Source organism: Giraffa tippelskirchi, chromosome 4 (genome assembly GCF_054371585.1).
Source record: "Giraffa tippelskirchi isolate mGirTip1 chromosome 4, T2T-mGirTip1v1.2.pri, whole genome shotgun sequence".
NCBI classification, from domain to species: Eukaryota; Metazoa; Chordata; class Mammalia; order Artiodactyla; family Giraffidae; genus Giraffa; species Giraffa tippelskirchi.
In genome coordinates, this window is record NC_137278.1 from 126,199,716 (window position 1) to 126,223,660 (window position 23,945).

At 43.0% G+C, this 23,945-nt stretch overlaps 1 protein-coding gene across 2 annotated transcripts in view; it reads right to left on the reverse strand.

Annotated features, from left to right (window-relative positions):
* TMCC3 (transmembrane and coiled-coil domain family 3) overlaps positions 1–23,945 on the reverse strand; it is a 167,598-nt gene that overhangs the window by 95,033 nt on the left and 48,620 nt on the right. The window contains exon 2 of one of the 2 annotated variants that reach the window (XM_081592172.1): positions 14,310–14,383. The gene's annotated coding sequence lies outside the window, so the exon portion shown is untranslated. Of the gene's footprint in view, positions 1–14,309; positions 14,386–23,945 lie in introns of both variants that reach the window. The other variant, XM_081592170.1, reaches the window with a different exon arrangement.

A 23,945-nucleotide genomic window follows, 5' to 3' on the forward strand; every position in this document is an offset into this window, starting at 1 on the left:
CTCTCCAGCCCCTTGCCTCCACCCTAGTCCCCAGTAGTCTATTCTCCACAGAGAATCTAGGGTGATTATTTTAAAATTAAAATCATTATTTTACTCAAAGCCCTCCAATGACCTCTAAGTTCACTTGAAATAAAGCCAAGTCCTTCCAGTGCCTGGAAAATGTCTCAAGATCTCCCCTGCCCCTCTCCTCACCACAGGCCACTGCTCTGACTTCATCTCCACATCCACCTCTCTCCTGATGGGCTCACTCTGCTCCAGCCTCACTGATTTCTTGCTGCTCCTCAAATGTACCAAGTACTCCCCTGCCCCAGGGCCTTTGCACTGGCTGTTCCTTTTGCCTGAATGGTCTTATAAATATTCTACATGTATTACTTCCTCCTTCCTGAGGTCTCTAGTCAAAAATCAGCCAATCAGTGAGGACTTCCCTGAGTATGCTATCCTAAATTGCAGCATTCATCCATTCCCCTTTCCCTACTGAAACTTAGTAATATCTGATATATGTCCACTAGACATATGGTTCATTATATACAATATAGTGTCATACAATACAGTAGTATATATTATATACATTTCAGTTCAGTTCAGTCTCTCAGTCATGTCCGACTCTTTGCGACCCCATGAATTGCAGCACGCCAGGCCTCTCTGTCCATCACCAACTCCCGGAGTCTACCCAAACCCATGTCCATCGAGTCGGTGATGCCATCCAACCATCTCATCCTCTGTCGTCCCCTTCTCCTCCCACCCCCAATCCTACCCAGCATCAGGGTCTTTTCCAATGAGTCAACCCTTCGCATGAGGTGGCCAAAGTATTGGAGTTTCAGCTTCAACATCAGACCTTCCAATGAACACCCAGGATTGATCTCTTTTAGGATGGATTGATTGGATCTCCTTGCAGTCCAAGGGGCTCTCAAGAGTCTTCTCCAACACCACAGCTCAAAAGCATCAATTCTGCGGCGCTCAGCTTTCTTCACCATCCAACTCTCACATCCATACATGACCACTGGAAAAACCATAGCCTTGACTAGACGGACTTTTGTTGTACCCTGTGTCAATCATCATCTGATATAGTATATGTTAATTTTTACAATTTCCCAGCCCCAAGCATAACTCCATGAAACCAGCGACTTAATTATGTTCACCACTGGATCCCTAGAGCCAAGAACATTTCCTGGCCTGAAATATGCACTCGCTAAATTATTTGTGGAATGAACAAATCCCAACATTTCATGACACCATAGAAAAGCAGAAGCGATTGAGGATGTAAGAGGAAAACAAGAAAAGAGTGTCACTAAAACCAAAGAGTGGACTGATAAAAGCAATAGTTAACATTTATTGTTGCTTATCGCTATCTTGGGTTCGGAAGATCCCCTGGAGGAGGGCATGGCAATCCACTCCGGTATGCTTGCCTGGAGAATCCCATGGACAGAGGAGCCTGGCGGGCTACAGTCCATACGGTCGCAGAGAGTTGGACACGACTTAAGTGACTTAACATGCACACACATTGCTGTAGCAGGCACTGTGCTCACCATTACATGAACTGTCTCATTTAGACCTGGATAAATGAGGAAGACCTGGCTAATCCTAAGAGGAAGTTAAGTAATTTCCCAAGGTTACCCTGTATACTAAATCCTGCTAAGAGAGGAGTCCTAAAAATTGCCCACTGAACTGATTCACGTGGAGACCACTGGTGACTTTAACAAAAATCTGGCAGTTTCCGGACTGGAGAAGAGTGAGAGGTGAGAGGAAGGGGAGGAAACAAGGACAGGCAAGCAGCCACAATTTTTAAAGATTATACTCCATTTATAATCATAAAATATTGGCTATATTTCTTGTGCTGTACAATATATCCTTGTAGCTTACTTTATACATAGTAGTTTGTACCTCTTACTCCCTTACCCTTATCTTGCCCCTTCTCACTTCCCTCTCCCCACTGGTAACCATTAGTTTGTTTTCTATATCTGTGAATCTGCTTCTAGTTTATTGTATTTGTTAGATTTCCACATATAAGTGATATCATACAGTATTTGTCCTTCTCCAACTTATTTCACATAGCATAATACCCTCCAAGTCCTTCCACATTGCTGCAAAATTCATCCTTTTTATGACTGAGTAGTATTCCAGTGTGTATGTATACGTGTGTGTGTGTGTGTGTGTGTGTGTGTACTCTCTCTCTCTCTTCGATACTTCCTAATTGAGGCTTACTTAGGGCAAGATCATACATGACCACAGCCCGGTACCAACTCCCCAACTGTGGCCATTTCTTATGGAGACATGGAGACATGGCCATCTCCAATTAAAGGGACAGAGAACAGAACCACAAAGGCTTTACTTTTAAAATTTAAAACATCAAGTCCTGCTCTTTAGTTATCACTGTATGTTACATATATATACACGCACACACTCTTCTTTATCCATGCATCTGTTGATGGACATTTAGGTTGTTTCCATATCTTGACTATTATAAATAATGCTGTTATGAACATTGGGGTGTGTGTATCTTTTGAATGCATGTATCTTTTGAGTTAGTTTTTTTAGTGTTTTCAGATATATACCTAGGAGTGGATATATGGGAGTTCTATTTTTAGTTTTTTGTAAAACCTCCACACTGTTTTCCACAGTGGCTGCACTAATTCACAATCAAGGTGGGTTTTACTTTAGGTGACAATGAAATAATTTGAATTTCTAAAACCCAACCCCTTTCAGAGTTTTGCTTAGCAACTCTATAGGAGCAATCAGCATAGATAAGATATTTGTTTTCCATGTTTCCTGCTCCAAAGAAATTCAGATTTTTTGCTTACAAATTTGGTTTTTGAAAGTCCTTGGCTAGGCATAAAACTTGCTCCCCACACCCTACAAGATGGGAAAATCTACAGAAAAGGTGTGTAATTGGGCCAACATAACAAACAAAAAGAAGACCTACTCCAGTTCTTTTAAAGGGCTGAAAATTCAGAGCTTTAGAAAAATCAATGGAGCTATACTATTTTATGACATCCTGGAACACAGACCCCACACTGCACACGGAGGTAGAAAGCCTAGCTGGCTGGTCCTCCTGGGCGAGCCACTGCGAGCTCTGTCACCTCGTGCGATCCGTCTAGCTTCAGTGTCAGAATGATGTTTATTATGGCGTCCTTGGTTCTGGGCAGAATCAGAGGAGGAGGAGCCAGGAAATGTGCCTTATGCAAATGCAACCCTATTTCTTGTGATTGAAGGTAAGTAAGCATTAAAAGGGGGCTTCCCTGGTCGCTCAGTGGTAAAGAATCTGCCTGCAGTGCAGGAGACCCGGTTCAATCCCTGGGTAGGGAAGATCCCCTGGAGGAGGGCATGGCACTCTAGTACTCTTACCTACCTAGAGAATCCCATGGACAGAGGAGCCTGGCACCTGCAGTCCATAGGGTCGCACAGAGTCAGATACGACTGACACGACTAAGCAGCAGCAACCATTAAAAGATACTTCTAATAATGTATGCAAGCTGACAGCAACCGGTTGGATATGTGTACAAACATTCACCAACTGATTCAAGGGAACAAAAAAAATTCAGTGATTGCTTAACAATTACACATGTCATTTATTTAGAAACACCTGCATACTTACTGTTAATTCCTACCACTGGTGCTGCGGAAGCTGACTGATGATGAAGTTAAGCCAGGCCTAAGCTTGAAGCCCTGTCTGCTCTCAGAAAATGCAGAGTGTGACATACTTACTTTCAGTTTGCTCTGAATCTGACAGTGTAACAATTCTGTACGCAAATCCTGGCACATAGTAAATGCTTGTGCATTTACTAACCAAAGAAAAACCAGTACAGCCAGTCTAATTATAGACCAGACAGGCTTTAAGCCTCTCTTCAGTAGTTCCTAACTGAGGCTTACTTAGGGCAAGATCATACACGACTGCAGCCTGGTACCTACTCCCCATCTGGGGCCATTTCTTATGGAGATACGGAGACACAGCCATCTCCAATCTAAGGGACAGAGAACAGAACCACAAGGGCTTTACTTTTAAAATTTAAAACATCAAGTCCTTCCCTTTAGCTATTCACTGTATGTTACAAATATTGAAAATGCTGAATGGGGGCAGAGGTGGTAGATTAACTGTTACAGAGACCAAAAGCATCGGGTGTTTCACTTATTTAACATTCTAGGCTTCCAGAACCTCTGAGTAGGAGTGAATCAATCCCACACCCAAGCAGAAAAGCACCCTCTCTACACAATTCTTCCCAGCATCCTCCTCTATCTCTGCAAAACAAGATTGGTTCTCCTTCCTCTCCCTGACCCCAGGGCCTAGGTCCTCGGCTGCCCAATGACAGTAACACTTGAATCACACCATCTTTCGGGCTGCTGTGGCTGTAGTTAGCAACAGCCAAGGTGGGGCTGGGGAGAGTATAACTTCAATGACGCACTTGTGACTTCAAAAAGAGTCGCCTCTGGACTTCCCCAGTGGCTCAGCGGTAAAGAATCTGCCTGCCAATGCAGGAGATGCGAGTTTGATCCCTGGTCCGGGAAGATCTCACATGCCATGGAGCAACTGAGCTCATTTGCCACAGCTATTGAGGTTGTGCTCCAGGGCCTGTGAGCTGCAAATACTGAGCCCGTGCACCACGACTACTGAAGCCTGTGCACTGAGAGCCTGTGCACCGCAACAAAAGAAGCCACCGCAATCAGAAGCCCATGCACCACAATGAAGAGTGGCTCCCGCTCCCTGTAACTAGAGAAAAGCCTGCGCAGCAACAAAGATCCAGCACAACCAAAAATAAATAATTTTTTTTAAATATTAAAAAAGAGTTGCCTCCTAAGGCTTCTGGAAATTCTCCTTGCTGCCAAGTCAGCCCTGGCTAAGATCACAAGTATGCCTATGTGTGCGTGCTCAGTCGTGTCTAACTCTTTGCAACCCCCTGAACTGTAGCCCGCCAGGCTCCTCTGTCCATGGAATTTTCCAGGCAAGAATACTGGAGTGGGTTGCCATTGCCTCCTCCAGGGGATCATCCCTACCCTGGAATCAAACCCAGGTCTCCTGCAGCTCCTGCATTGCAAGCGGGTTCTTTACCACTGAGTCACCTGGAAAGCACCAGGATCATGAGTATTATCAATGACAAAAAGAGGGAGAAGGAGGTAGGAGAGAAAGAGTGGGAGGATGGGAAGTGGGAGAAGAGGGGGAGGAGAGGAAGAGGAAGAAAAAGGCAGTGCAATTCTTCTTTACTGGGTGTTTGGCACCCAAAACTGAAACTGGACTTCCCCACCCAGGAATCGAACTGGGGTCTCCTGCATTATAGGCGGAGAAGGCGATGGCACCCCACTCCAGTACCCTTGCCTGGAAAATCCCATGGATGGAGGAGCCCGGTAGGCTGCAGTCCATGGGGTCACCAAGAGTCGGACACTACTGACGCGACTTAGCAGCAGCAGCAGCAGCAGCATTATAGGCAGATTCTTTACCAACTGAGCTATCAGGGAATCCCCGAAATTGGACTAGAAAATAAATATGATTGAAACCAAGTCCCCCTAAGACTCACTTCTCTTACCAAGTTGATGATTCATCTCTCTCCAAAACTTCATTCCCATTCTTGTCCCCTCTGACCTCAATTCTGTGCTAACTGAACATTAATCAACCAGAGTCAGATGACCAAGATTGCTGTTGTTGATAACAGTGTTAATATACCAAAATTGTTTGTATAGATGAGAATTGCTCTTATAGATGTCATCTTCAATGTACAAACTCAGGTTGTTTCTCCAGGGCATGATGAGCTCACAGATCCCCCATGAGCCATGGCCAGAGAATCATAAACCAAAGACATTCTGACTCCAGAAACCACAGTTAAGAAATATCACAGAAATGTCACAAGATGATGATGACCAGTTTCTTTGTTCTGCTTTAAAAAGACTCCTAAACTCAAAGACCACATTGGAGTGGATCTCCTCCTCCCATACTTGGCGCTCTGCAAGAAATCCCCCCTTTGCTGCAGGTTCCCACTGCCAGAATTTGGTTTTCTTCACCACAGGCACGCAAGCCCTTTGCTTGGTTACATGATGATGGTCAGCATGGGAGACCTTCCACAAATACCTCTGACCAGGCTTTCCCTCCTCCCTTTCTGCAGCTGGCCCACCCTCCGTGCCTCGGTCAGCCTGCATTGCTCACCATTCCCTTCACATGCTAACCTGTCCCATCTCCATGCTCTGTTTTTTTGCTGATGGCGTAACCTCTCCTCATGGCAAACAGAAGGGGAAAAAGTGGAAATGGTGACAGATATTCTTGGGCTCCAGAATCACTGAGCATGGTGACTGCAGCCATGAAATTAAAAGAAGCTTGCTCCTTGGAAGGAAAGCTATAACAAACCTAGACAGCATATTAAAAAGCAGAGACATCACTTTGCCAACAAAGGTCTGTATAGTCAAAGCTATGTTTTTTCCAGTAGTCATGTATGGATGTGAGAATTGGACCATAAAGAAGGCTGAACACCAAAGAACTGATACTTTCGAATTGTGGTGCTGGAGAAGACTCTTGAGAGTCCCTTGGACAGCAAGGATATCAAACCAGTGAATTATAAAGGAAACCAACCTTAAATATTCATTGGAAGGACTGATGCTGAAGCTGAAGCTCCAGTACTTTGGCCACCTAATACAAAGAGCCGACTCATTGGGAAAAACCCTGATGGTGGGAAACAAGACTGAAGGCAAAAAGAGAAGGGGGCAGCAGAGGACGAGATGGTTAGATAGCATCACTGACTCAATGGACATGAGTTTGAGCAAAGTCTGGGAGATAGTGAGGGACAGGGAAGTCTGGCACGCTGCAGTCCGTGGGGTTGTAAGGAGTCGGATAGGACTTAGCGACTAAACGACAACAACAACCCCTCCTCTCTCACAGGAACCCCACCCTTCTGGGCCCAGATCAAATGCTCCTCCCCAAAGAAGTCTTCCTCAATTACCAGAAGCAATAACTTCTTCATCTCACCCCAAATAATCTTTTGTCTACAACAGTAAGTAAAGTTGGTAAAGTAAAGATTACTTAGTGAGCACATACTATGGGACAGGAATCATGTGACACAGTTGATACTTTTTCCCTTTAATCTTCACAGTGACCTCCATGTGGACATACCATTACTGTTCCCTTCTGTAGATGAGAAAACCAAGGCTGAGAAATGTTAGGTATTTTAAAAGGGCAGCAAGGGCACTGGGCTGGAGTAGCTTGACTCAGAGCTCACAGGTTTCCTGAATGTTGCCTTGTACTGTAATATGCACGTGTCCCATCTGCTCTGTGAATTTTGAGGTCATATATCTTTGGCTATCCCATTATATTAACTCAGGGCCTGGCTCAAAGTGGGTGCTTGAATTTGAGCAAAAGTAACTTGGTGCTGTTTTATGCATTTCTAGATAGATCACTATGCCTGATTTTTCCAGGCATGTGATCTCTCTCTATTGCAGCCAGCAAAAAGGCTTTAGGACAAGTCAAGAGTGGCAGTTATAATTGGCCATCCAAGGTCAAGAATCCAAGACCCAGGAAGTAGGAGAAATCTGATCCTTAAAATATTCAAGAAGCATTCAAAGGGCCCAGAGGACATGGGCACCACTGTTTCCTAATTTTGGTGACCAGATATTTGAGACATGTAAAAACTGCCTTTGTGCACATCAGATAGATCACTTCAAATGGTGAGTCCTGGGAGGGTCTTTCTTTTTAGGTAAGTTTATATAAATGTATGTCTGCTGCAGTCAACATTCCTTTAGATTCTCTGTTTTCAGTCTCATGCAGAATGATAAATTCTTGTTGGGAGCATAAGGCAAGGCGGCTCAAACAGCAGGTGGGCTTTCCTGCTAAGTGGACTTGGTCTGAATGTCCTGTGGAGGAGGAAAGTTTTCCACGACTCTCTTAGGGTCCCTCTTGTTGTTATTTAGTCCCTCAGTCGTGACCAACTCTTTTGTGGCCCCATGGACTATAGCCTGCCATGTTTCCCTGTCCATGGGATTTCCCAGGCAAGAATACTGGAGGGATAGCCATTTCCTTCTCCAGGGGCTCTTCCCAACTCAGGGATAGAATCTGTGTTTTCTGCATTGCAGTCAGATTCTTTTTTTTTTTTTTTAATTTATTTTTTTAATTAAAGGATAATTGCTTTACAGAATTTTGTGGTTTTCTGCCATATATCAACAAGAATCAGTGCAGGCAGATTCTTTACCACTGAGCCACCAGGGAAGTCCTAGGGTCCCTGACTGGGCCTGAAAAGTAAACTGACAGGAGAAAAGCATACAACTTTATTTAACACACTCTAGTACTCTTGCCTGGAAAATCCCATGGACAGGGGAGCCTGGTAGGCTGCAGTCCATGGGGTCGCTAAGAGTCTGACATGACTGAGCGACTTCACTTTATTTAACACAAGATACTTCATATGGAAATGAAGACCCCAGGAAGCAGTTAAGCCTGTGTACTCTTATGCAAGGTTTGATGGAGAATGCACAGTGGTGAAGGAATATGACAGGTTAAGGAGTATGAAGTAACTGCAATAAACTGAGGGAAACTAGCAAAGCTTGTTTGTTCAGATTCTCTCCGAGTACCTTTGTCTTTGGAGATAAGGATGCTCCTTTGCTCAAGGTGTAGGAAGGACACCTCCCACAGAAGGGTTTTATGATCTGTGTTGGGAGAAGGGAGAGGAAAGGTCAGAGTGACCTTCCTGCCTGTATTGTTCATTCAGCTTAAAATATTCAATACACTAAGGGCCATACAGCATAAAATACTCATACACCAAGGGCCTCTTTGGGGTAGTATGTCCTGAACCCCTTCACTCCCAGTTCTGCCCCATTTTTGTGATGTAAGACTTAACATTTGAGCCTGGGTCTGCTTGTCTGATAATCAGCACCTATTCATCCATAAGATAACTGGAGGACAGAATGCGATAATGCATATAAAGTGCACAGAACCGTGTACTCAGAAAGTGCTAGCTCTAATTATTTAATGGTTACTATTACTAATATTAGAGGTCTTCCCTGGTGGCTCAGTGGTAAAGAATCCACCTGCCAACCAGGGGATTCGATCCCTGTTCTGGGAAGATCCCCTGGAGAAGGAAATGGCAACCCACTCCAGTATTCTTGCCTGGAGAACCCCATAGAGTTTGGCAGGCTACAGTCCATGGGGTCACAAAAAGTCAGACATGACTTAGTGACTGAAGAACAATTACTAATATTAAATGGCCACTGTTGGAAATCATGGTTTATAGCTCACAGGAACACTTTTTATGTGAAAAATTCCTCACTGAAGTTTACTGGTTAGTGCTATTTTTTTCTGATCTGCAGACCCAACAGTGAATACAGATACCCACACCTCTCAACATAAAGAAGAAGGGGAGATAAACTGTAGAGGGACCATTTAACAATTAAAGCTGCTTGAAATCTGAGACTGTGAGCGCTCCCTCTTTCCTACCTAACAGAAGATGCCTCCTATGGATATTGCCCTTTGTCCAACCTCAGTTCCCTAAGATCCTACTTCTAAGAGCCTAGCCACTTTCCCTAGCTACTTACAATGATGATTCTTAAACTTTAGAAGCCATAAGAATCATTGAAGGTGTTTAACAAATGCAGATTCCCAGGCCCACTACAAGGGATTATGATTTAATAAAGAGCATCCCAGGTGATTTCACTATCAGGGGTTCTGGGTGCCACACTCTGAAAAGCCCGGGCAGTGACTGACACCTTAGAAATACTTAACATGTATAAGCTTATTTCCTGCATAAGAAAAAGACCAAAAATCTTCTTTTAATTTTCTAACTCTCTATCTGCATTTTAAAAAACAATGCTCATTTTCAGCCTAATCCTTGAATTCTACAATAAGGGGTGTGTCTTCTAGTTATAACTTATTAGCTATTGTCTATTACTGTCTATTAGTTATGCTGAGTAGTTTAAAGTCTCCTTTAACTTAGTGTTGTTGATGAAACACTGAAAAGTTACTCCGTTGTTCCTTCCCAAAGTTGTAGATTAGTGTATTATTTTAAGACAAGCCAAGATCTTGACATATAATATATATAATAAATAATTTGTAAAATTATATGTTATAAGTTATATAATTATATAAGTGATATATATATATAATCAATCATCAAAGGTCTGGAACAGAGGACATCAGGAGAGAATGCAGTTGCAAATACTAGACCTGCCTCAGAATTGACCAATGAGAGTATTCATTTCTTTCCCTTGACTCCAGTGACTGGGGACAGCAAAATATCAATACTTTAAACCAATAAGACCATAAACTCTAGGGGCAGACTGCGTGAGTTTCAAATCCAGCTTCTATACTCACTACTATGTGATTCTAGGCAAGTTACCTAACGGCTCTGTGCCTTAATTTCTTCATCTATGAAATGGGATGTTGGAAGAACAGAGTTGGTTCATAGTATTATTATTATTGGATGCTATTAGTGGATGGTCATGTGACCCAAACCAAGCCAAAGACACTCAGTCCCAGAACTTTTGCTGGATATACTTCTCCTCGAGTCGCTAAATTGGTAAACATATGAGAACTGCCAGGGGCCACCTGTGGAGAAAGTCTTCCTGAGACTGAGTCTCCCACAGGAGAGAGAGAGCTGAGAGACAGAGCAGTCATTTCTGGGGTTTAATGTTATTGCTTGAGACCAGAATCTAGTCATGCCTGGACATCTAGGGTAGGACTTTTCAATGACCTGGTCTATTAACTCCCTGTTTTCTCAGTTTGAGTTGGGAGTTGGTGCTTCCCTGATAGCTCAGTTGGTAAAGAACCACCTGCAATGCAGGAGACCTCGGTTTGACTCCTGAGTCGGGAAGATCCTCTAGAGAAGGGATAGGCTAACCACTCCAGTATTCTGGGCTTCCCTGGTGGCTCAGCTGGTAAAGAATCCGCCTGCAATGCAGGAGACCTGGATTCGATACCTGGTTTGCGAAGATCCTCTGGAGAAGGGAAAGGCTACCCACTCCAGTATTCTGGCCTTGAGAATTCCATGGACTGTATAGTCCATGGGGTCGCAAAGAGTCGGACACAACTGAGAAACTTTCACTTCACTTCACTTCCTATTACCTGCAAAAAAAGAATTTTGACCTAGTTTTATTGAGACATAATTCAGAATACAACTCACTCAATTAAAGCATACAATTCCTTCAGTGGTTTTTAGCACATTTCCAGAGTTGTGCAACCATCACTATGATGTAGGAGTTTTGATCCAAAACTCCTCAGAAATGGCTCAGGAGGCATGAGGTGTGGAAGGTGGTGGGGACAGACTTGTGTAAATCTGCTTGCAAAGGCATCACAATTTTGAAACTACCTTTAAAGTTGGAATCATCAACTTTTTTATCTGAAAGTGGCTTCCAGCTCAGCATAGCATAATGGAAAAGAAAATGAACTGGAATTAGAACCCCTAGTTTCTTTTTTATTATCATTATTTGTTAAAGTCTATATTGAATTTGTTACAGTATTGCTCAGGCTTCCCTGGTGGCTCAGACAGTAAAGAATCCACCAGCAATGCGGGAGACCTGGGTTCGATCCCTGGGTTGGGAAGATCCCCTGGAGGAGGGCATGGCAACCCACTTCAGTATTCTTGCCTGGAGAAACCCATGGACAGAGGAGCCTGGCAGGCTACCGTCCATGGGATCATAAAGAATCAGACACGACTGAACCACTAAGCACAGCATAGTATTGCTTGTTTTATATTTGGGGGCTTTTTGGCCTCAAGGCATGTGGGATCTTAGCTTCTCAACCAGGAATTAAACCCATACCCCCTGCATTGGTAGGCAAAGTCCCAACCACTGGACCACCAGGAAATTCTCTAGAACTCCTAGTTTCTTTTGAGGGAAATTATAAAATCCCTATGATCCCTTCATACTCTACCCAATTCTATGGTTTTAGTTAAATCCTGTCAGGTTCGTGACAAAAATGAAAACCAAAGAGGTTAAGCCAACTGCCCAAAGTCAACAGAGGTATTTACTATTAGATACGTTCATGGATACAGTTCAGTTTTCTGTTGCTAGTTTCAAGTAGTTCTTACTTTTTCTGCAGGATTTCATACTCAAGATCCAGTTCAATCTCTTGAAATGCTTGGAGGTTAAGAAAGTCTTTGGAATACTAATCAAATATTCATTCATTCATTCTAGAAATACATAGTGACTAAGGGTATTCCCCAAACTTATGTTCAATCTCAGTGTATCTCTCTTTAGATATCACTCTACTTATAGAGGAAAATTAATATACTTTCTTTAAAGCAAAATATGATAGTTAATTGCAAAAATATTCTATGGTATTTAATATGTTAGGTAGATGACAGGCTGGCAAGTTTCTACACATGTTTGTACAATAATCTTGGTTTGCAGGATCAGGATGTTTCATTACAAAGTCCTGCTGGGGTTAAGACTGATGGTTAAGGGAATAACTGCATTCTTCATCTATTAACAATAAAAATAAAGAGATTTGATAACCAAACTGAAAATTTAGAACAGTTTCACTTCTAACATCTCGTGAGGCTTTAGATGAATTACCAAAGGCATAAAGAACTCTAGCTGTTCTTAATCTCAAGTCTATCTGGGCACAAAAGAACTCTATATACAGACTTTTGAAATTTCTAGAAACACACTTCCTGGAAGAACCTGAGAGTCTGGATCTGGCCAACAAAAGGTAATCCAGACTGGGGCAGGATGCATGGTACTTAGCCATATTCAAGGTCAGAAAGGCATTTGCCTTATCTGAGCTATCCTGTGAAAACACAGAACACCCAAGGAAATATCACCAGCAGGGATATTATTTGTGATCATCATTGTTTTTAGTGCATGTTTTTCTCCTCTGTGAATCTAGACAAAATTAGTTGAACCCTGTAAAAGAGTACTGGATGTTTTATTTAAGCTACAAGCAAGAGGTGGTAAAATTTTTTAACTGAGTGGTGAGACCTTTGTATGGGCTTCAAGGGGTAAATAGTGAAAAAGAGAGGAAAACAGTCCATAATTCCATCATCCTGCTACAACTACCATGAGGGTTTTAATGCATGTCTGTTTACTTTTCTCCTAAGCAGTCATTATATGCACTTGTAATTGAGAGGAGAAAAAGCTCTAAGATGTCCTGCCAAGTCCTGCCTTTACTGAACTATCCTCCCTCCCAGCACATATATTCTCTGCCTTTGAAACCAACAAGACCTATCCCATCACCCTTGCTATGGTGGTCAATACAAGCCCAGGATCTCCAGGGATGCAGGCAAGTAAGCATCACCAGCAGGCTGCTACCCTCATACACTTCTGACAGACCAGCACCCCAAAGCTCTCCCCTCTGTCCTCTGTCCGTAGTCTTCCAGCAGCAAATTCCTCTCTGTCCTCAAACTTTGAACACTTTCTTCACTTCCCTGTTCTAATTGAAACCTGCGGTCACTGCTTCCCCTGCTGTTTTCTCTCGCATATTCACTGTGCTAAGGCCTGAGTCCACCTCCACAGCTGGCCTCCTCTGTGTCAGTGATCTTCCTCTTTACACTCCCACCTTTTAAAAGTTGTCATCAGACTCAACTACAGGCAGCTCCTCCTTGCTGCAGTTATCAAGAGTAGGCCACCCCTTACCATTCTCCCCTCATTCCTTCTGGTTTTCCTTTGGCCGTACTGAACAGCTTGTAGGATCTTAGTTCCTCAACCAGGGATTGAACCAGGGCCCTTGGCAGTGAAAGCATGGAGTCCAACCACTGGACTGCCAGGGAATTCCCCATCCACTCTTATTCCTTAAAGATTTTAGTCCTTGACTCACTGTTACTTTTGCCAACATTACTTATGTTATAAAATACTTTCTGATTTCAAAATCCACAGGGGAGCATCCCAATACTCCTGGCCTCTAGGTTCCTTGACCACTTTCCCATCAAATGTCTTGTCCTCCACCTTACCTCAGCTTCCCCCATAGTCATGCTCCAGACCATGTCACTGCCAAACCTCACTGCCGCCCTCCTCCATTTCAAGCATCCCAACCACCACTTGCTTGACTTCCGGCTTACTCCCTTTAGTTCCCTCCCAATCCAAGGAGACCTATGATGCACTGATCTTACCATCTTTTCACTATTAATAATATCCTCCATTATCTCCACTCAGCTTCTTTGGACAGCTTATTATTCACCTACATATACCTCCAACTCCTTGCCTCCCCTTCCCATCATAATATTCATGCAGCAAAACCTCTGCCTTGTCTCACTTACTCTGTGCCTGCATCAGTGCAGCTCAACACGGCTGGAGAAAAACATACCCATGTGGCTGCTCTCATCTTAAATCCATGACCAGAAACCAGGATTGCTATCTGATAATCCTGCCATCTGGTCCCTCTGCCCTCCCTCTCTCTTAGACGGTTGGTTAATTCATACCTCTCTCTCCTCAAACTTCCAACACCTGCTCCTCCTCCATCCTCACTCTTGGCTCATGATTTTGGTTTCCATGTCTCTTGAAAAAAAAAAAGTAGCAATCAGAAGAGAACTTCTACACATTCCCCACTGCATCGACCCACCATGTGCACCTGTGCCTGTACACACACCTGCTTTCCCTCCTGTCACAGGTGAGCTGTCTGTGATCCTGAGGCCAAGCTCCTCTTCCTGCTCTACACCCCAGACCTTCCCTACTTAGGACACATCACCAGCGATTCTCCCCTCTCTTTCCCACATCATCTTATTTTCTCCCTCGGGGATCCTTTACAAAAGCACACAAACATGCTGTAATTTTTTCATCCTTAAAAATCCCTCTCCTGACTACATCTCAGTGAAAACTAAGTCAGACCTTGTCCATCCTGCTCAAAACCCCTTCCCACCCTACTTAGAGAAAAGCCAACATCTACCAAAGACCTCCACAGGTGGTCCACCCACTCCACCCTCTCTGCCTCAGCCCAGCTGGCATTTTCATTCTTCCAAGCACACTCACTGGGCATGCTTTCTCAGGCCTTTGTGCATGCGGTTCCCTCAGGCTGAACAATCATTCACTCCTTCACCAGAGAGGCTCTGGTTGGCCTCCTTGCGTAAAGCTGCAATGCAACCATATCCCCAATGTGCCTTATCTCTTCACTGCTTTATTTTCCATCTTTGCATGTATCAATTTCTAACATATAGTGTGCCTACTTGTTAGGTTTGTTGACTGTTTCCTCCAGTCAATATTCACAGAGCTGGAATATAAACTCTGTAAGAGCAAGAAATTTTTGGGGTTTACTTTGTTTACTGCCAATGTTTCCTCAACACCTCAGGGCCTGACTCACAGCAGGTGTTCAATAACCATCAGCTGGTTGAATGAATGAATGAATGGTTAAAATTAAAGCTGTAAGTGTAATATTTTATCATTTTAAAGTTTTCATAATCATGTTCATTTATGGTTCTTCTATAGCCTCTGCATTAGAGTTCTACGAATCAAACATGAGGACCTTCATTTTATCATGTTCTCCTGTAAACATGTCCCTGCCTTTCAAACAGAATTTGATTTCAGAATGAGAAAAGTCAAAATTCTGGAGCACCTTCAGTAATTCTTTTCCTGCTTTCATTTCAGTTTATACTGAGTTTGGTTTGAAAGGAGGTGGCTTTTGTGTCTGTCTTGGGGAGCAGAGAAAATCTTGGGAGGACTTGAGAAAGAGTATCTGGGAGCAGAAAGCATCAATCAGAGCTTAGAAAGAAACCCATTCAGAGGGTAAGGGGGAAAAATATTGACACTGGAAAGAAATGGTTAGAATCAGTCGTATCACCTGAGAATATGGCTCTCTGGGTCAGAAGCATACTGCCGCCCAAAGCTGCTTCCAAGATCAAAGGAAAAGTGGAATTCCACAGCAGAAATAAGAGATTTTAGCCAGGATTAAAAGTACAAATAAAAACAAAACCACAACAGGGCTTGAAGGTGGTGCCAGTGGTAAAGAATCTGCCTGCAATGCAGGAGACCCCCAGTTGGATCCCTGGGTGGGGGAGATCCTCCAGGTCTTCCCACTCCAGTATTCTTGCCTGGGAGGATCCCATGGACAGAAGAGCCTGGCGGGCTACAGTCCATAGGGTCGCCACGAGTCAAACAACTGAAGCAACTATTAGTACTTAACATACAAGAAGTACAGATAAAACCACAACAGGATAGAGATTCCAAAACAATAGGAGGACACCGAGCTCAGGAGCTAGAAAGACCTCAATGTGAATCTGGTTCCCCCACTTCCCAGCGCTGGGAGGGAGTTCCAAGCTGGGGTGGGGCTGGATGGATTTTGGCTCCTCCCCTACCCCAACCCCCACTGAGTCCCCAGAGCCCAGCACCAGGTAAGGGGCCTGGATACTGAACAAGTGACGCTTGGGGTGAACAAATGCCAAACTCAGGGGAGGAACTTCTCAATGCCAGTTGCCTCTACAGATGAGCCAGACTTGACAGAATTTGCTTGGTTTTTTTCGTCACTTTACTGCCCCCTCTCACCGTCTGCAGAACCCACTCTCAGAATAATCTTCCCATTTGTTGTTTGTATCTCCGCTCCACAATGGAGCTGGCGTCAACGACTTCCGCCCCTCAGCTACCAAACATTAATTTCCCTTTAAAAACAAAGTGTTTTAGCAGAGAAATGGGGATGCGGGAGGCACGGTGCAGTCTGGGCTCCACTTATTAGTCCAGGCTGACAGATTTTTCATCAGGTTCTTGCTTTTCTCCTCTGGAGGAAAGCTTATTTCCATAGAAGGATATCCCCTCTTTGTGTTCATTCCTCATTCACAGTTTTAGTGTTTACTTTTGCTTTTTGTCTTTGCACAATCTTTGCAGTTTCAAGAATCTGAAGAGACTCCGGATGGGAATGCCTTACCCTTCCCTGAAAATATCTCTGGTGCCTGCCAGTAGGAGCTGACACATTTCCCTGGTGTTCCTTTTCCATCTCTGTAAGGGGAAAGGGTGCTGGTAAATCATGTGGACAAACCTCAGATAAGCTGGTATTTGTTTGTGGGATATTTTTCAAGCCTGGGGCCAAGACTGTGTAACAATAAGTTCATTTCAGTGGAGTTGCTGGAGAGAGGGTTCCAGATGTAGTCTGGACTACATAACCATTGACCTGTTCAGAAGTCCAGCAAAGTTGAGGAGGAGGAAGGCTTCAAAGCCCACTGCTCAGAGAGCAGCTGTGCCCCCTGAAGCAAGAGGCTGCTCTCCCCAACAATGGGGGTACAGGGTGGGGGGGAGGTGGGAATTGCTTGGTAAACACTGGAGCAGCAGAAGTGACCGCCTGGGGGCACCCCCTCCAGAATATAATCTCCATGAATGAGGGCAGAGGCCTCTTCTTGTTTTGTTCACAATGTCTCCAGCATCAAACTATGTGCACAAGTTATAATTACTGTTCAGTAAATATTTATGGACATGGGTTTGGGTAAACTCTGGGAGTTGGTGATGGACAGGGAGGCCTGGCGTTCTGCGATTCATGGGGTTGCAAAAAGTCGGACACGACTGAGCGACTGAACTGAACTGAAATATTTATGGGATGCATGAATGAAGGAGGCAGAAAGACTGGGCACCACAAAAATCTTTTTGAATAAAAAGGGGAGTTTTGGAAGGGGTTGGATCTGCTCTTGTCATGTTAAGTTTTCCTAGGAGATGTTTATAATTCTACTGAAACCCCAGGTTGCTATGGCCTGGAGAATAAAGAGTCACTAAAGTTTTTTCTGCTATATATGACAAACCAAAAAGGGGGGGCTTCAATCAAAAATGATGGGGCCTAGTGTGAGCCAAGGAGAAGGCAATGGCACCCCACTCCAGTACTCTTGCCTGGAAAATCCCATGGGCGGAGGAGCCTGGTAGGCTACAGTCCATGGGGTCGCTAAGAGTCGGACACGGCTGAGTGACTTCACTTTCACTTTTCCCTTTCATCCACTGGAGAAGGAAATGGCAACCCACTCCAGTATTTTTGCCTGGAGAATCCCAGGGACGGCGGAGCCTGGTGGGCTGCCGTCTATGGGGTCGCACAGAGTCGGACACGACTGAAGCGACTTAGCAGTAGCAGTGTGAGCCAAATATGGAGCTAGACAGGAGATGAAAAACTAAGATAAAGACTTCTGGACACAGAGCTATATCTGTGTGCTGTTATGTATGTGTATACAGAAATATACAATTACTATTTATCAGCACTTGCCTCATTTCAGACACCATTTAATTCATCTAATACCAGTAAGATGTTGTAGCACTGTTGTTTCCATTTGATAGATACAGAAATTGAAGCCAAGAAGTTTTTAAAAAGGCTAAATATAAAGCAACCTGACAATAAAGTGCTTCTTCCTTTTTGCAATGAAAAAATTACCCTCTTTCAAAGATTCTTGGCTAACTGAAGTAAGAAAGCTTTTAAAAATGATAGTACACAATTTCTGATATGCACTGTTCAAAATAAGGAACCACCAAAGTCACTGACTTAATTCTTCCTTTGGCAAGAAGAAGAAAAGATAGAAATAAATTTTCGAGGATCTCTTTCTTGAAAAAACTTTATGCAATCTTGTGTTAGTCGCTCAGTCATGTCCAACTCTTTGTGACCCCAGTGACTGTAGCCCACCAGGCACCTCTGTCCATGGCATTTTCCCAGCAAGAATACTAGAGTGGGTTGCCATTTCCTTTTCCGGGGGATCTTCCCGACTCAGGGATCCAACCTAGGTCTCCCACACTGTGGGCAGATTCTTTACCAAGTTCCTAATTTGAATAATGCTACCCCATGACAATTAATTGGCAGGTAATGTTATTTCCATTGGAGATACTAAATTTTAGAAAATCTGGGTGTTTCCCAGTGTGTTTCTTAGAGACAACTCTAAAAAGACATTTCATGGTTACTAAAAACAGAGTAGGAGTTTATTATGGGAATGTTTTCAGCCTTCAACTTTATTCAACAGCTTTCTCTTCCACACAGCCTTACCGTTTAGCTCCCAGTCTCTGTACTTACATTAACACCCTCTCTTACATGCTTAGGGTTTTTTAACCAGCGATTGCTGAAAAGGAAAACTGCTATTTCAGACCACAGACAAGAGTTCATTTGCTGAATCTAAGTCAGAAGAATAGAAAGTAAATTTAAGGCCAAACCAAAGAATATGAGAATAAATAGATTTTAGGAATAAACATAAAATTTACAGTATGTTTCTTCCAGGGAGGTGAATAATATATAATCAATATCTATTATATTTTCATCTATCAATTTGATTCAATGTATACATTTCAACTGTCTTCATCATCACTACAGCTACTTTTTGAGTCAACTAACACAGTTTCCTGTAGTCTTTACTGTTTCTGTCTGGTTTCCTTAGTAGAAACACACATGACTATAAATATAGGCCCTTTCCCGACCATGTTGTTCAAATAGCTGCACATTATTACAAAGCATATTTACCAATATGCTCTGGAAACACTGGATTGTTTCCAAATGCTCAGTATTACAAAGGGCACTGAAACAAACATCCTTATGGATAAACATGTGCATATGTTCTTAATGATGTCTATAGGATTTTACTAGGTCATAGAGCCAAGCAGGACCCTGTGGGATCTTCCTGGAGACAGGCCTCTCATCGCCCCTCCCCGTGTCCCTAGCCTCTTCCCTGTAAAAAAAAACCTTTAGCCTCCTAGGCTCAGAAAAGTTACAGAATCAGAATAAACCAAAGGAAGTCGAACAAGACAAAATTATGACAGTTTAACTAAAAAACAAAATCAAGGATCTTTAGTTCCTCCTCAAAGGCTATAGATAATATCTTGAGCCATATCTTCGAGTTGTTTTATAGATACTAAAACCCAGGCCAGGTGGAAGAAGTTAACTGCATGCTGACCAACAGCACACAGACCCCAGATTGGTTAAAATCAGAGAAGTTAATGATATTTCCAAAACATCACCCTGTTACCTCACTATTAACCACTATTGTGGTTAGAAAACTGAACACAATCTGATCATCCATCTCACGAGCCTCTCTCACACTATCTTTAAAAACTCTTTCCAGAAAGCCATTGGAGTGTTTAGGTCTTTTGAGCATGAGCTTCCCAAGAATACCTCCCCATCCCCACCTGGCATAAGATTTTTTTTTTTTACTTTTATCACCATCAGTTAACTTTACCTGTCTCTGAACTTCATACAGGCCTTCCCAGGTGGCTCAGTGGTAAAGAATTCGTCTGCCAGTGCAGCGGACTCAGGTTCAATCCCTGGGTCAGGAAGATCCCCTGGAAGAGGAACTGGCAACCCACTCCAGTGTTCTTGCCAGGAAAAATCCCATGGACAGAGGAGCCTGGCAGGCTACAGTCCCTGGGGTCACAAAGAGTCAGACATGACTGAGCACGAACTTCATACAGGTCCTCCTTTCATGCCTGGCTTCTTTTACCCAACATAATACCTTTGAGATGCAGTCATGCTTTTGCATGCATCATTGGGTCATTTTAAAAATTAGCTCATAATTTTCATTGCTATGAAATATTTTACTACATGAAAGTGCCACAATTCATTCTATCCATTTCCCTGTTGATGTCCATTTGGGTGACTAGCTTGGAGCTATTAGAAATAAGGCTGCTATCAACACCATTGTTCATGTCTTTTGATGGTGAAGGAGGGCAGAACAGGCCACCCCAAAATGTGCCACCTCACCATATGGGTCATTTTGAGCTGAAGGCAAACAAGATCCAGCAACAGGAAGTTTTTTACTTCTCCCTTAACTGCCTAAAAGTAGAAAAGGGGACTGTACTAAGAATAGAGTCACTACCAACTTCATTAGACTTAATCTGCAATGCAGGACAAACATTTATTTACCAAATGCTTGCCTTTCTTTCTTATAATTCTGTGTGCGTTCCTCTCCTCTGAAGCTCCAGATTCCTGTCCCTATCCTTATCTCAGGATAGGGTACAAGCCTAACTGCATGGCTGCCTTTGGTTCTCATATCTTGTGGGATTCCTGCATGTAATTAAATTCATTTTTCTCTCATTAATTTGTCTTTTTATTATGGGGAGTCTCAGCTAAGAACCCAGAAAATTATTTTTCCCCTCCCTTCCAGTAAACACATGCACTCATTTTTCTTATATGTTTATTTAGGAGTGGAGCTGCTGTCCAAGGGCAAGGTATAGGCATGATTTTAGTGGAAATTGCTGATTTTTCAAACTGACTCAACCAATTTACATTCCCACAAGTAATATGAGATTAGTTCCAGTTATTCCACACAGTTACCAATATGCTATCTAAACTTGAAGATACTTGATAGACAGAGCATGACAGAGTCTTACACACTCCATTTATATTACAATAATTTATTCTGGATTTTCACCATTATAACATAGAGTACAATAACAAAGGAGGGTTAGACAGTAGTTTCAAGAGGTTGATTCTTGGTAGAAACTGTCCATACTATTACAATCATTATTATTCTGGTCAACATGTCTGAGACCTTCTAACATACAAAAAGGTCAGAGAAAAACCCCTATAACCTTTCAAGTCAAGCTGTTAGCCTCCAAAATGAAACTCTAAGACGTGATAGTCCATAATCAGCCACATAATTAACAACCTAAAGTCAAGGGCACTTTTATCTCAAATCAAAATGAAAGAGATTTGTGTCCAATTACTAACGCATCTGATGCTCATCATAATAAAACTTATCTCCATGAGAAATCTCAAAAAATGAACTGACTTTGACTAGTTGAAGCCTCACACATCTCTGAGAAGAATATCTTACTATGTTCAGCTTATAAAAAAATGAACTGAGACTTGGAAGAGTTCTGGCTGAGATGGTGAATAGGCTTCAATGGCTCTGTGGATATACCAATCCAATTTTTGTCCTCCAATTAAATCATTGCCACAGACTCTCCCACATGTGCACTTATAACAAGTAACTTGTAACTGTCGACCTGGTGGATCTATCTGTTAAACAGCTGGAGCCAAGAACGCTGGAACCCGCACAAATGCCAAGAAGTGTGAGAAACAGAGTCTGCAATCCTCCTCCCCATTTCCCAGTCACACCCAGGGATGGGACTGGTGTTGAGGGTCTTCCAGCTGCCCCTCAGGGATCTACTGTACCTTCCCTGGGAGCTCAGCCCACACAGGCTGCAGCAAGAACCTCCAGGTAGGCTCACCGTGGGGAAACACTGTCAGGAGGGGGAAAGAAGAGTGAGGCTGGGATAGTCATTACACCAGCCTCTTTCTCTGCGGCTCCCTATCAGCTGACTGCATCTTTTAACCAAAAGGCATAGATCTGATCAGGCAGCCCCCTGCACATGGCCTCTTGTCCTCGGTTCTGGTGACCACTCCCTTCCTCGTCAGCTCTAGGGCTGGTATCGGGCTGAAGTAGCCCTGAACATGTTCTCCGTTTTCTCTCCACCTTTATAAGGAGTTTCTTTATTAATTCTCTTCAAATTATGTGGTTTATGTGTGTCATCTATGTCCTATTTGACTCTAGTTAATACTATAGTCTTGTCAAAGACCCAACCTAAAGCCTTCACAGTAAATGAAAAAGAAGGACACCATTAGATATATCCTAAGGGACATATCTAACCTTAGGAGGCCTGGAGGAAGAATAAGAACGAATGGGCTTTACCTACCCACCTATAAACAAACCCTCTACAAAGAGTTGGTGGTTCCCTCAACATGCAGTGAGCACCTATGATGTGGCAGGTCTGGTGCAGGGACTTTCACATACACCATGTCATCATGTGCTGTGTAGCTTTGAGCAGACTTGTAACCTCTTGGCATCCCAGTTTTTCATCTGTAAAATGAGAAAAATAATAGGACCCACCTTGTAGGGTTATTGAGAGAACTAAATGAGATAATACTGTCAAGTGCCCGACAGGACATAATACATGTTCCATAAATGTTAGCTATTAATAATAATGATTTTGAGGAGACAATAGTTATGAAGACGAATAAGCAACTCTTAAAACAATCTTCTGAGGTAGGTATTTCTCTCATTTTAAAGAGGAGTAAACATGGGCTTCGTGAGCTACACCACAAAGAAGAGGCAGAAGAGAGATTAATCTGGGGCTGCTTCTTGAGGATAAAAAAGACCACGCTGATCTGTTGACTGTGCTTTCTATGTAAGAATGAATTCTTTAATGAGTCCAAAAGACAACTAACCTGTTAGTCAACTAAAATAGAAATACCTTCATCCCTCGGATTGATTCCAGGAGCTCCGTATTCGCCAAAATCCAAGGATGCTCAAGTCCCTTATAGAAAATGGCTTAGTACCATCAACCCTCCTTATTCACAGGTGTGAAACCTGAGAATACTGGAGGGCCAACTGTATATTTATTGGAAAAAAATATGCATATAAGTGGACTTCTGCAGTTTAAATCAAGGGTCAATTGTACATACATGTATACACAACACATACTGAAAACTAAAATAAAAACTATGATTTTTAAAATCAAGTACCCTTGATTTTTTTTGAGTCTTTAATTATTAATAAAATATCTTACACCTACTGAATTCACTTGTGCAAAAAGAATAGGTTGATGCCTTCTCAAAGTATTCTGTGAAGAGCTATGGCACCAGAAGTCTTAGACCTTCATCTGAAGATAAAGGCTTCCTTAGGAAGCTATATGGAATCTACAATTTTACAACCACATAAAGTTGGAAAAAATACTTTTGTAAAAGTGATGACATTCTTTAAAATTGATCAGCATCGTGTCACTGTTCATACAACATTTAATTAATCCTAAAGAAGTATTAGGGCTTCCCAGGTAGCTCAGCTGGTAAAGAATCCGCCAGCAATGCAACAGACCCTGGTTCGATTCCTGGGTTGGGAAGTTCCCCTGGAGAAGGGATAGGCTACCCACTCCAGTATTCTTGGGCTTCCCTGGTGGTTCAGATGGTAAAGAATTCGCCTGTGGTGCAGGAGACCAGGGTTCGATCGCTGGGTTGGGAAGATCCCCTGGAGGAGGGCATGGCAACCACTCCAGTATTATGGGCTTCCCTGGTGGCTCTTATGGTAAAGAATCCTCCTGCAATGCAGACAACCTGGGTTTAATCCTTGGGTTAGAAAGATCTCCTGGAGGACGGCACAGCAACCCACTCCAATATTCTTGCTGCAGAATCC